Source organism: Phyllostomus discolor, chromosome 2, assembly GCF_004126475.2.
Source record: "Phyllostomus discolor isolate MPI-MPIP mPhyDis1 chromosome 2, mPhyDis1.pri.v3, whole genome shotgun sequence".
Taxonomy (NCBI): Eukaryota; Metazoa; Chordata; class Mammalia; order Chiroptera; family Phyllostomidae; genus Phyllostomus; species Phyllostomus discolor.
Genome location: NC_040904.2, coordinates 64,615,659 through 64,628,906, shown reverse-complemented (window position 1 = coordinate 64,628,906; position 13,248 = coordinate 64,615,659). Strand labels below are relative to the sequence as shown.

General features: G+C 35.3%; 1 protein-coding gene across 18 annotated transcripts in view; it reads right to left on the bottom strand.

Moving 5' to 3' along the window:
• ROBO2 (roundabout guidance receptor 2) overlaps positions 1–13,248 on the bottom strand; it is a 1,287,372-nt gene that overhangs the window by 302,145 nt on the left and 971,979 nt on the right. The window lies entirely within an intron of this gene.

Below are 13,248 nucleotides of genomic sequence, written 5' to 3'. Positions count from 1 at the left end.
ACTCACAGTTGGCCAGATTTGGTCCACAGTCAGTAGTTTTCTGATCCCAGCTCTAGCACTGGAAAAGGACATTGCCTCAGAATCTAAAGCTGAATATTTTTTAGTCTAGATATCTTTGGAATCATCAAAAATGCTTAACTACTGATTGTATTTCAAACTGTCACTATCTGTCACATGGAATGCATTCTTATTGCTGAGTAACTAATATTATGATTAATAACGAGTCTGGTATGACCTGGAACTTTCTGGACAAGATGTGATAGTTTGTTTTTAGAAAAAGGTAGCCAGCAAAAAGGACGTCAGTGCATTTTAGCATACAGTTCCTGTGAACAGGAACAACCCGAACTGAGTCCCATCATTTTCTGTCCTATGCCAGTGAATGAAATAGACCTTCAAAATACATTTCTGAAAATGGTGATTTATCCTTTTATGTCCAATTTCTACCTCATTTTCCCAGAGAACTCAATGGTCCATATTGGCAGCAAACAATGATTTAAAAATATAACCATGGACTCCTATAAGTATAAAAAATATGAATTCACTTACCTAATTGGCAAACAAAGACCCAGTCATTTGGAATCAATCAGCAATTACAGTTTCCAAATCCATGTTAGAAGACATGAAAGAAAAGGAAACAGAATAATTCATTAAGATATTTTTTTCAACCAGTGACTTCTACACAGTAACATTACTAATTCTATTGCTAATAAAATACACTGTTTGGAGAACTAACTAAAGGCATTATTTTATTGCTCTCATTACCACTCGTTACAAAGAAATGATTTTAGAAATATCTGATAAAAACCTCTACAGTACTTGTATAGCTAATATGAATTGAGCAATCGTACCCCTTATGATAGCAAGTAACATAGGACAGTTTTGAAAATGACTTGAATGAAATCTTTATCTGAATATCATCAGGCAAAGGGCCAGGGTGAAATTATACAATGAGAAGGAAATTGAACGATTCAGACATGTTTATAGAAAGCTTGCAACTTGGGGCACCTCATTTGCCATCAAATAAAGCTGTTATTCACGATGTGCAGCAACAATAAAAAGTGGCTTGTCTGGTATAAAAATTTTGCCAACAGGGCAAATTCAGGCAAATAAGCACTTTTCAAATAAATGCATTGAATAGGAGAGAAAAAATAAGCCTATAAAATGTTTGCATGTTGTTTGCTTGCCTCTCTAAATCTTTCTTTAATAAATATTATAATGCCTAAAGCCAGCAATCCATGAGTATGTCATCATTCCATATATATGTATATGTAAATGTACGTGTGTATATATAGTCAATCTATGTAAAGGCTATGATAATGATTTTTTTCTTGCAGACCTAAAAATGACATAGATTTTAAAAGACTTCCCAGCCCTGGCTGGTGTGGCTCAAGGGAGTGAGTGCTGGACTGCAAACCAAAGTGTTGCCAGTTTGATTCCCAGTGTAGGGCACTTGCTTGGGTTGCAGACCAGGTCCCAGCAGGGGGCGTGTGAGTTGCAGCAACCACACATTGATATTTCCCTCCCTCCCTTTCCCTCTCTAAAAATAAATAAATGAAATCTAAAAAAAAAAAAAAAGACTATCCAAACATACAAGAAAACTCAGAAGCATTTTTTCTTTCATTTTAAGGGATTACTTTAATGCTATACTGACCATGATCATTTCTTGCATTTTGAAGCACTCTGATGTTATTCACAATGCTGTTTTCACTAACAATTCTGAACACTAATACAATTCTAAAGTTATATTTCTGAGGAGGTTGAGACTCAAACATGAGTACTTAATGTTGTTTCCACATGAGGAAGACAGTGAAACACATCTGGAACTTTCAAGTCCACCACATTTTTCATTATCTGAACATTTCAACATCTTTTTGGTTAAAATTAGCTGTGAAGCCAAGTTCTCTGGATAATGCACTCATGCACAAAGTTTCTTTGCTCATTTGATCATAGTCAACATCTACTAGGTTGACTGTAGATTGTCTTTGAACCCTGACTAATTCTGGGCATGCCTACTTTCACAGTATGGACCACACCTATGTTTAAAATAAAGAATGATTTTAAGAGGCATTATGTTTTTTTCAATCATTTGTCAGGAAAAAAAAAACAAACAGGAAAGAAAACTTGTCTCTGTGTCTTCATCCCCCTCAGGAAAAAGTAAATACATTATAAATGATGAAGTAACTGATAAATGATTAAATAAATACATTATAAATGATTAAGTAACCTGGTATTCTTTCTATCAGATACTCTTCTAAAATGGAAAATTACACAAACATTTTGGGATGGGACTAGGGATTCACCTCTAGAGTTGTTTCTATTATTAAATATGCAATTACAAAATAAATCCATTCCATATACTAGTTTTGTTTTTCTAGCCTCCCTTATCAGTGAAATATGGAATCAATAATTATTTAAATAATTTACTCAATAGAAAAGCAAAAATTTAGATAAAACAGCCTTGCATTTCTAGTATCACACAATTAATTGTACTAATTTTCTTGACCTGTAACTGCACGAATTAGTATTTTTAAAAATACTTAATACTTGTAATTGTAGATATTTAGCATTTTAAGGATGTTCAAAGTCAATATTTTAATGTAATAGTTGTATTCTGTGGTTCCTTAAATATCATCTTTTTTTTCTTTTCATTTCACAAAGCATAATAAATTATTTAAAAATAATCACTACAACACTGCCTCCCTGCTCTGTATCAGCCATGTTCGTGTGTTTTGCTTTCTGCATTTTATCTTTATAGTGATTTATCTGAAAAACATGAGCTTAATCTTCTTGATGTTCATCTGCTCCTTTTTTAACCACTCTCTGGTGAGGTCATGACGACCCCATCTGAGATCTCGTGAACAATTCCAGAACAGCCAGATGTGGGGGTCTGCCCAAAAGAAGGGAGGAGCAGATGGTATCCAAAAAACAAAGTGCATTTCCATAAAAGTATATAAAACAATAAGAACTAGAAGAAACACAATGTAGGAACAACGCTGATGTTAAATACTTCCCCAAACAAAGATTTTTCTTAATCCTCCTAATCCAAGCCTCTAGCTTGTTGGAACATTAAAAATAGGTCTTCTTCCTTTCCTGACGCTTGTTTTCTAAAACTCACTTTTAGAATTGTAAATAACCACATTTTCATTGTTTTATCTGAGAATAATATCACTGACCATAGTTGTTTATTGGAATTCTGAAAGTTCAGTGGAATGTTTCAAGGACAGTAGGATTAAACCTCAGCCAATACTTATAGAATTATTATTTAGTAAAACAAATTTGATTACACTGGTTTACGAAGTTTGAAGGTTTTTCTGGCAGAGAAACAGAAACATGACTAATAAAACAGTCTGGGGTAAACACCTTTTACTAATTATGCATGCATTTAAAAGGTTCTACTATTTCATACTGAAAAGTAATACAAAGATTTTCCCCCTAATTTTTGCAATATGTTCCAAATGAAATGAATTTAGCTCCAAGATTAATAAATGCTTATGTGATCCCACAATCAATCTGCTTTGTAAGGCTCTTTCTTATTTAAAGTTTTGTGTGGACCTGTAGGGATAGCTTATTTGAACAGGATATGCAATTTTGCAAGTTAATGATTAAGTTCAAATAAAATAACAATACAGGAAACATAATTAATACAGAATTCCATCTCAAATAAGGTGTTTTGTTATTATAGTATTTTTGGGTACTTTTTAAAAAAGTACTGTGTACTCAAGTTCAGGTAACACAATATATTTTAACATAAAAATGAATTTTGTGGTTCAAACTCACAAACATTTGAACACAGTAGTCTTTATATTAAAAAGAGCTGTCTAATTTACTGTTTGGTCATAAGTATGAACAGAACTGGCTCCTCATTCCTAGCTTAATATTTTGGGGGCTGTTCTTGGGGAAGAGAGATCATTTTTCTTACAGCAGTTTCCTTTCCAAGAAATAAAGTAATGGACCTTATAAGAATTGTGATTGCCCTATGGATGCAAAAGGCAAACTGTTCATGATTGAAAAAAAAAGATGAGAAATATTTTAAGGCTCCCAAGTTTATTTTTTGTGAAAGTGCCTCTTTAGAAATAATACTTGACATTATTCTAATTGCTAGAAATTACTGATGTTCATTCGGAAAGTGAACACTTTCTTTTGGACATAAAATCAGTCCTTTAAATTATTTGTTCCATATAAACTTATGATGAAACTGCATCTCTTGGGGACCATCTCCCTTTTTCCAGAGCTTGTATTTCCAAGTATGTATTGGATAAAGTCATCGCTTCATTCTAGAAACATGTTACACTTAGCAAAACAAAAGTGGGCCCTGTCGCTACCTTTTTCCCTCATAAGCATTTTCCACCTTTGTTTGGAGTGTGGTAAAAGCCATCACCAACTCATTCAGTTCACAAAATAGAAAGTATGCCTTTATTCACTATTATTTTTGCCAGCAAGAAACCTTGACAGACTGCCCGTTACTGTGTGAGGCAGTTGTGTGATATGCCACTTAAAATCTTTCCCTCTTTTCCAGCCAAGGTTGTACAGGAAATGCCCCACTTCCCTTACCACCTACATTCTATGGAAAGTCCTCAGTTTCCTGGCAGACTACTGCTAATTTTTCTAATTGTTTAACATACAAAAATCTACAGAATTCTAATCCACCTACCACACAGCTACTGGAAGGATTATTCTTACATTAATTAAAAACAAAATTTTAAGAAAAAAGGAAAAGAAGGAGAAGAAAGAGAAAGAAAGAAACAAAATAAGAAAGTTTGGAAGAAAAGCAGAAGGAGATATAGAAAAAAGAAGCTAATAATAAGTCTCTCTTGCCTTCCTGTTGCTCATAGGGTAAAATCCACAATTTTTTGCTTAACCTAAGAGGCACTTTGCCCTCTGCACTCTCTCTATTCAGTCTCACTCCCCATAAAGCCACACCCTGAATATCCTGCTCCCAGATGTCTATTCAACTACAGAGCCCTCTGTGACCCTTCGAAAAACTGCATTTGTGAAAGTAGGATCCGTCTACTCTCCCCCTTTTATTTTTCCAGGCATATTCCTACTCATTCATTAACCAATCTCAAATGCCTTTACTATGAAGTAATTCTTGTCTTTCTCAAGCAGTCACCAGAACCTTCATGCTTTATATTCTATTTTGATAGACTATTAACAGAGGTTCTGTTTTGTGATTCAACAGTATCTTGCATATAGTTCAATTAAAACAATTTCCATATTTTTTGGTTTATAAGGCCATCTTTCCCATCAAAGAATGAGGGCTAATTATTAGCACTTATAATGTGACACTTTCAATCTTTGGTGTGTGTGCTTCTCCCCACTAGCAGTAGCAGCACTTTAAAGTCACTGAAGAAATGATTGTGAAATATGTTTTTGTTTCTTCCTTCATCTTGATGTGTACTCTAGGATAGACAATGACTAGCACTTACTATGGTTATGTGTAATAATCACACAGTCAGTGTGATTGCTGTGACCATATGGATACCCAATAAGGAGGCAGGTGCATTATGAGTAGATTGGGCTGTGGAGTAAAGAAGCTAATCTCAGCAAATAAACGGAGGTAGAAAATCTTCATACCCTAGTTTCAAACTGAGGATCATCATGTTTGTTTTGTAAATAAAGAGCATAGATATAGACAGAGAGACAGATGAAAGGATACTGTAACCTCTATTTTATGATTTTTCCATGTAAAATATTAGCAACTAAAAGCAAAAATCATTTCATATCAACCATATGTGTGTGGTTAAACAACCTCTGAAGAGAAAATTACATTGTCTCTTCAAGTTTTAACTTCTTTTTGTTTCTGTGATCAGTATCTTTGCAAAAGTCCATCTTTCTCACCTAGTGCCATTGACTTGAAAATGTCAAATGTAACAAAAGAGATAACCTTACAAAATAGGTAAGTGTCTTTCTCATACTGTTCTACAGGGAATTCTCTTATGGGCTGTGTAGAGTTTTCAGGATCACAAGAAAATGTGAGTTATAGGGCTTAATAACCGCCACCTTGGCTTCAGGTTTATGTCTCACTAGGACACACACCATCAAAAAACAATTCCTGACAAATCGCTTGTGTCAATTTTTCCCGATAGGCTTAAAAGTATCTGTCACTCCTCTGAGTGCCTCTTCTGCCAGGAAGCCTGTTATATCATAGGGAATATCTGGGAGCTTTGGCCATGCCTGTAAATGTTAGGGAAGTAGAAAGGGAGGGTGGAAGAGAAGCATATTTGTGATGTATAAATGAATGAAGCAGTTAATGGTTCATCTTACTTGGGCTTGGGTAAAATTAAAAAAACAAAACAAAACACAAAATCTCTTTTCAGGCCTGAAAAACTACAGAAGACATTTAGCTGACTGTATTGTATAATGAAAGAAAGTCAGTGCCCAAAGCTAAGCACAGGCCATCTGGGACAGGTCCACCAAAGATGACACCAAAGATGATGTTCAGCTTCATATGGGTCAACAGTACCCAAGGCAGAACTATGCCACTGAGGTGTTTCTCTGGCCTCCTCACACTTTCTGTTCTACATCAGTTCTCCCAAGTCATGCATCTTTCACCCCTCCATCCCAATGTCCTTATTTTACTCTTTTGCTGACTAGAATCTAAGCACAATTGAAGGTTCTGAGATTATCACTTCCTACCTACCAATCAAAACTCACATTCTTCCAGGATAACTGAGTTCATCTAGGCATTTGGAGAAAAGTAGCTGTTATTTTTACTGAGATCATTCACCCTAAGGTATAGGTATGGACAAGAGAATGGTTATGAGACCCTGCCTCTTTTTTGAAGAGATTACTACATCTAACTGAGTTTATCAGTAGAGTGGGGCAGATACTTGCTGGTTCCCTTTGCCTATGCTGGGTTAATATGCTTTCCATATATATTTTAGAAAAAAATGTTCCCAAAGAACACCCATCTGAGAAGTGTCTACCTCATCCCCCTTACAGGCAATTACTTTTAAAAAACATAATGTATAGTTTCTTTACTAAGCAAGTGTGATAGTTACAAATGTCTCTTTGTTTTGAATAATATATTTGATTGCAGATGGCCACAACCACCTAGTGGACACACATTTGTAAAATTTGAGATATATATGATGGTGGGTCCTGAATACATGAGATAAAGTTCATGGTCAAGTTTATTTTCAAGTGTCAAGTGGGCAATGGTTTCTCACTGTTCATTATAATAACATACATACTTCTCCTTATGATCAGATGCACTAAAATTGAAATCACCAATTTATAATAAAAATATAGGTATAGATTTTTCTCATGTAGATCTTTTCACTTAAAAGCATCTATACTTGCATTCTGTCAGAGTAATCAACCTAATAAAACAGCTAGAATTTCTTACCTTTTCAATGGTACAGAAGCAGATAGCTTCCCTTCTAAGAGGAAAGTTGGAAATATAGTAGAAGAAGTGACTGAGGAGATTTAGAACAGCCAAGTTTAATTAAGGTGTCTGAAATACCATTGTAAGAATGCATGATTGAATCAACAAATCTAAAGCTATAGCCTCTTCATGGCTAATAAAATGGCTGACGGCTGGCATGAGACTAGAACTGAATATAAGACTCAACTGAATTGATTATAATAAAGTGGCTTAAGCTAGCATAACTGTAATCACATGCTTTGCATCCTGTCGAACCATTCTTTTTGGAGAAAAAGAGGAGGCTGTACAAAGTATAGAAAAGAGGAGCCAGGAGAACAAATAGAGAAGATTTCACTAAACACCAACTAGGAATCGGGAAAAGCAAATCATCAGACACACTTCCTGATTAAAACAAGGAAGTTTCCCACAGCATGGATAAAATTTGCATTAAGACTCTCCCTCTGCTTTGATTTAATATTCAACAAACACATTTCTGATGATGAAACTGTACTCACACTAATATTAATTATAACCCCTATTACTAATGATTAATTTTATGTCATACTTTAGAGCTAAGGTATTCACATTGCAAATACCCTTGGCTTAGAAGAGTTGTGGCTTTCATTGATTCAATCCCATATTATCTTTTTATCATTATGATAATCCAAAAATGTATGAGTAGGGAGGGTCTGTATATTTTACAGTTAATGTCTCATAAGGATACATAACTGGGTCAAGGATACACAGTAAGAAATTGATGAGGTCTGGATTCAAGGCCATAGAATTCAATTCTAGGACCTTTAGCTGCACACCCCATCACACCATCCCCAAAAACCCACCCCTTTAGCTGAGGACCAGACTGGATGATGAAGCCACACCACCGCTATCCTACCTGGACAGACTCACTGGCTCATCTTCTACCACAACTTCGTGCCTTAGTCCATAATTTTAAGAATTTCAAATGGAAACAAAGGCAAGGACAAATATATTTCCTTATTTCTTTTTAATTTTAAAAGTGTGAGGTGATTAATGTGAATGTACACTATTCTAGATCTATGAATACAAAATAAAGAGGTTTATTCAACATCAGAGTTGTCTTCTGAATAACAACATGAATTTAATTTGTATTGTAGGAATGTCTCAAGCAATTTGCATTTTGGATACAGAGAACAAAGAATATCAACAGTTAAAACAATCCCACATCTATTCAGAAAAGCAGCCATTTCCAGCTTGTAAAAACTGGTAGTGACCTTAAATTCAACTGAATAACTAGTAACATTGGGATGCTATGAATCTCAGAAAATCTAGATGTCAGATTTGCAATTGTTTTTTTTCTTTGCCTTAAATATTTGAAATTTAGTCACTAAAAGGAATTTGTTATTGCTATCAAGTAGAAATTTGATTACTGGTAAAATTTGATATAACCCTCTGGGGCACATAAACCACAACTAAGAAAATGCCCAGCTTTATTGGTTTTCAGTCTACCCAACTGCAACTGCGAGTGTCCTCAAAATGTCATCAACAATAAACTGCAAAAGGCTTCACATCTCCTCATTAAACAGTCTCCCTAAGGCACTAGGCTGTAAACAGAAATTGCCTGGTTTCTAAGGTGGTGTTTATGAATTCAGACACAGACATTGGCACTTTCCCCGAACACAAAAGTTTATACTTTGAATCCTGTTTATGTAGCAATCAGTGTGGGGTACATGGAAGCAAAGAAACACTCTATAGATAATTACCATATTAATGGGCTTAATATTTTTCTGTCATAGCCCAAACATCGACTGCACATTTTGAAATATAGATTAGAGAAAGTGTGTTCCTGATGCCCCGGGGCTATATGCTTGTCAGATTCAACTGCACACACTCCAATGATGGAAGACACAGCTAACTTTTTCACCCTGAGTGATAAAGTCTACATCATGTTGAATTCTACAGAATTTATCTTTTTTCCTTAAACGGATTAATCAGGTCAGTCAACTACTGAGAAACAATGTCACATAGCTACTTATTTCATATTGGAATTTAGAATCACTAAGACTTAAGTAAAACACTAATATTTTAAAAAAATAAACAAAATTACTAAAGAGGAATGAGATAGTGTTCATTAGATATATCTTAATGGAAACCCAGCGAGTTTACAACATGTATTCAGATCAAAGCCCAAATTTCTCTGGTTGCCTTTCAAGGCCTTGTATGACTTCCCATCAAATTTTTCGTTTTTCACTCCTGTGCCTGAGCCTTGTACTTCAAATAGACCCTCTGATAAGCTTCTAAACATATACCACAAATATCTACCTTTATTCACTTGTGTAGATATAGCTTTTGCTGAAAATCCTGAGCTCAATCATAACTGACTGCCACTCAAGTCTAAATATTATCCTTAACAACATAGAGCAATTATTGGATGAGTAAGCCCAGTCCTAGCTCATTCCCTGACCCAGTACAGACACTGAGTCATCAAATAAGTGGTAGCTGTAACATCTCTTCCACTTGGACCTTGAGGTGAAGCAGAGGAACCAATGGTTTAATTTATGTTAAGAGAGGTAAACAAAAATTGTGAAAGCAGCAAAATACTAAGTGGTAGAGAAGAGATTCAGTTTGAGTTTGTTTAATGCTAAAGTTCATTCATTTTAACCTAGTTGAACTTCTATCATCTCTATGACTCCTTCCTTCATAACCCTAAGCTCAGGAAACTCATTATAACCTACCTTTCACCAGACTGAACCCTTTCTTTTGGAATTGTGTTTTACTGTAGTTATTGGCACAAAAGCAGCCAGGTGGGATCCTTATATTTCCTAAGGATATGGGACCATTCAGTGTAGAAGATTCTATGTAAATAAAAGTTAATGTGTTATTCTCTTGGTCAGAACATAAAAAATTGTTCTATTTTTTCTATGCAGGTAAGGAGTGAATCTTACATTCTCATGGCATAAAAGGAGAGTAAAAACAAACAGAAGTTCCCAGAGTTTTGCCTGTTCTCGCCTCAAAAGAATGTTACGCACATGTCGGTGTCTGAAAAATCTGGCATCTGGTCTCGCAGATTCCGTCATTCTTCTTTTTCTTAAAAGTTTTGTTTCTAATTTACTCAATGCTAAATTAGCTTCAGACTATTTTTACTCTAAAAGAGAAACTACATCAGTATCAATGCTACATCATTAATGGGGACAATCCGACAGCCAGACACTGTTGAGGCACTCACATGTGTGGTTCAGGGAGAATCGATTAACACAGGAGAAAGCAATGCAGCGGAGAGGAATTCAGGGGATGTGACTAAACAATTCAAGAGAAGGAAAAAATAAAGCGCTGAGTTCCGGCCTTGTTCCTGAGATGACTGCCAAACTATCACAGATTTCAGCAGTTTATGAAAACAATATTTTGTGTTTTCAAATATGCTCTTAAAATTTTCACGGGATGTATCAGATGGGATGCATTCTTGTCGTTTTTGGAAATGTAGAGAAAACAGGCATGCCAAAGACCAAGAACAGCATGTGGGAATAACACTTTACATGCTATTTTTATGCCACTTTTTTTCCAGGGTATAAAGTGTTATGAAACATTAGCAGAGGCAATGCAGTGTTAAAAGGTTTTAAACTATATGTCTATCTCTTTTATTGCATTGAGGTGCCTTGTTACATTTTTAACATATGCCATTATTATTAATGGCAGCCCATCATCATTACTGTAAGTTAAACAGCAGATCAACTGCCACATAATATCATAGCAAAAGGTGTACAGAAAAATGATGATATGCTGGCAGGCGATTCATATAAAAAAGTTAGATTAAAACTTTAGATATAGTTAAATGCCGTCTGTCAATAAATCTAGCTTAATAGTGTGGCCCTACAGGATAGGAGTTGGTACATTATTGCTCCCGCTTATACAAATTTACACAGCAAACTGTGTTCCATGTTCTAAAATATTAATTTCTTTCAAAATGTGGCTGGAATCTTATTAATAAACTCAATGGCAGGATATGGTTAATTACTCATTTCAATGAGTCCTTATAATGTTATCCTATGTGTCTCAGCACCATGGCATTGTGGGTACCCAGAGAGGAATGGCTCATGGAAATTTTGGAGGGGGAGGGGAGGTGTGGGAGTAAGGGTTGTGTAGGGAGGGAAGAAGAGAAGCATGATGAGGTGAGTACAATAGGAACATTTCCAATCTTTTACATTTTAATACAAAGTAAAAGGGTAGCTACTGAGCATTTTCAGAAATATTGACCCCTGTGCAGCCAAGATCCAGGAACAAGCAAGCCCCTTACCCTTCTCTTCCCTAGGCTCCACTACTTTTCTCAGGGGATGGTCTTCATTTGCAGAATGTGGTTATAGCAATGGGAAAGGAGTAAGGAGATGACGATCTATAAATTAGCCCCAACACACTCTTCCCTCTTTGTCCTATCTCCAGTGCACTATTCCCAGAAGGCACAAATCTGCCTGTCCCTCTGATCTTAAGAATAACACACTGTGAATGAAATTGATCCGAGGACACTCCCCAAGAAAGACATTCTTTCCCTCCAATATTGGATCCACAATGGTTAGAAGTACTCTCATAGAACTGTTATTACATAAAGAGGTTAGACTTTTACAGTACTAGTTATAAAAATATTCAGCTACATTATGGGTTAAGCAGGCTTTGGAGGGCTGATCAGGAAATTTAATCTTCCTGTAGAACAATGATTCCATGGTGAATAATATCCTAAGATCCAAATTGTCTATGATTTACCTATGACTTTTCAAATATGATTGAACTGTAAATTGGAAACTGTCTACACTGTTCCTTTATGACATCAAGTGTATTTCACTGTATCAGTAAAGCAAAAGGCTGATTGTTGATTCTTTGAAAATAGAATAAGTGAATCATCAAAGCAGAAGTCAGGTTGAGGAGGAATTCTAATGGAACCCAATAAGGAGGAAAAACAGCAAATAAGGGGTATGTCTCCAGTACCACTGGGGAGACTTTGCAGGAATTAGCTTGTGCTGTATTCTTATCTCTGAAGAAGCCCTGCTAAACTATTTGAAGCTGCTTTCTCAGAGGGATTATCTCCTTCAATCTGTTTTAATCACAACTAAATGCTTCCAATTGCTATATATTGTGCTAGAATTAGAGAATCAGAACTCCCCTAGACTTCTGTACCATGGTGGAAAAATGAAACACACACACACATACACTCACACATTCTATTTGCAATTTAATGGCACTTGTCACCTGCCATTGTTCAGGTTAATAAGAAAATATAAAAGGGTTATATATTTTAAAACAACACAAAACAAGATCAATGCACACATAAAATATTATACATGAAAAGTTTAGAGTTTAGTGGAGATTTCCAGAAGGAGGCAAACATTCTTTAGAAAATGGCTGTATTTAAAAATCACTATGGTTAAAAATAGATCTAAAACAGAATGGCAAACTGAGCCACCATTAATAAATTAGATAATCATTTATTATTTACTCTGCCTAGTTTTAGAATTCTGTGTTATCTGTGAAAATTTGCACACATTTATTTACTACTCTACAAATTTTCAGTGTTCTCAAAGAACAATGAATGCAGGAATCTATGTACTGTGAGGAGGGAACCAGTCATTGATGATTCCATTTATGATTGGAGTCATTCCATTGAATGTATGCTGACTCCAGAAAAACTATGAGAACGATAAAAATTTCCAATTTACTTTCAGTGAGTATTTGCCAGACAGCACTAGTTGTTAATTGCTATTTTTCTTGATAAATGAATAGTTATTTTCTTACATGAAAATCAAATAAGTAAAATCACTTGGGGCTCAATGAAAGAATTCCATCCATCTGGAGACATTGATTCCAGTGTCACTCCAGGTGAGAAATAGCATCACTCCAGGTGAAAGCATGGACCCTAGAAC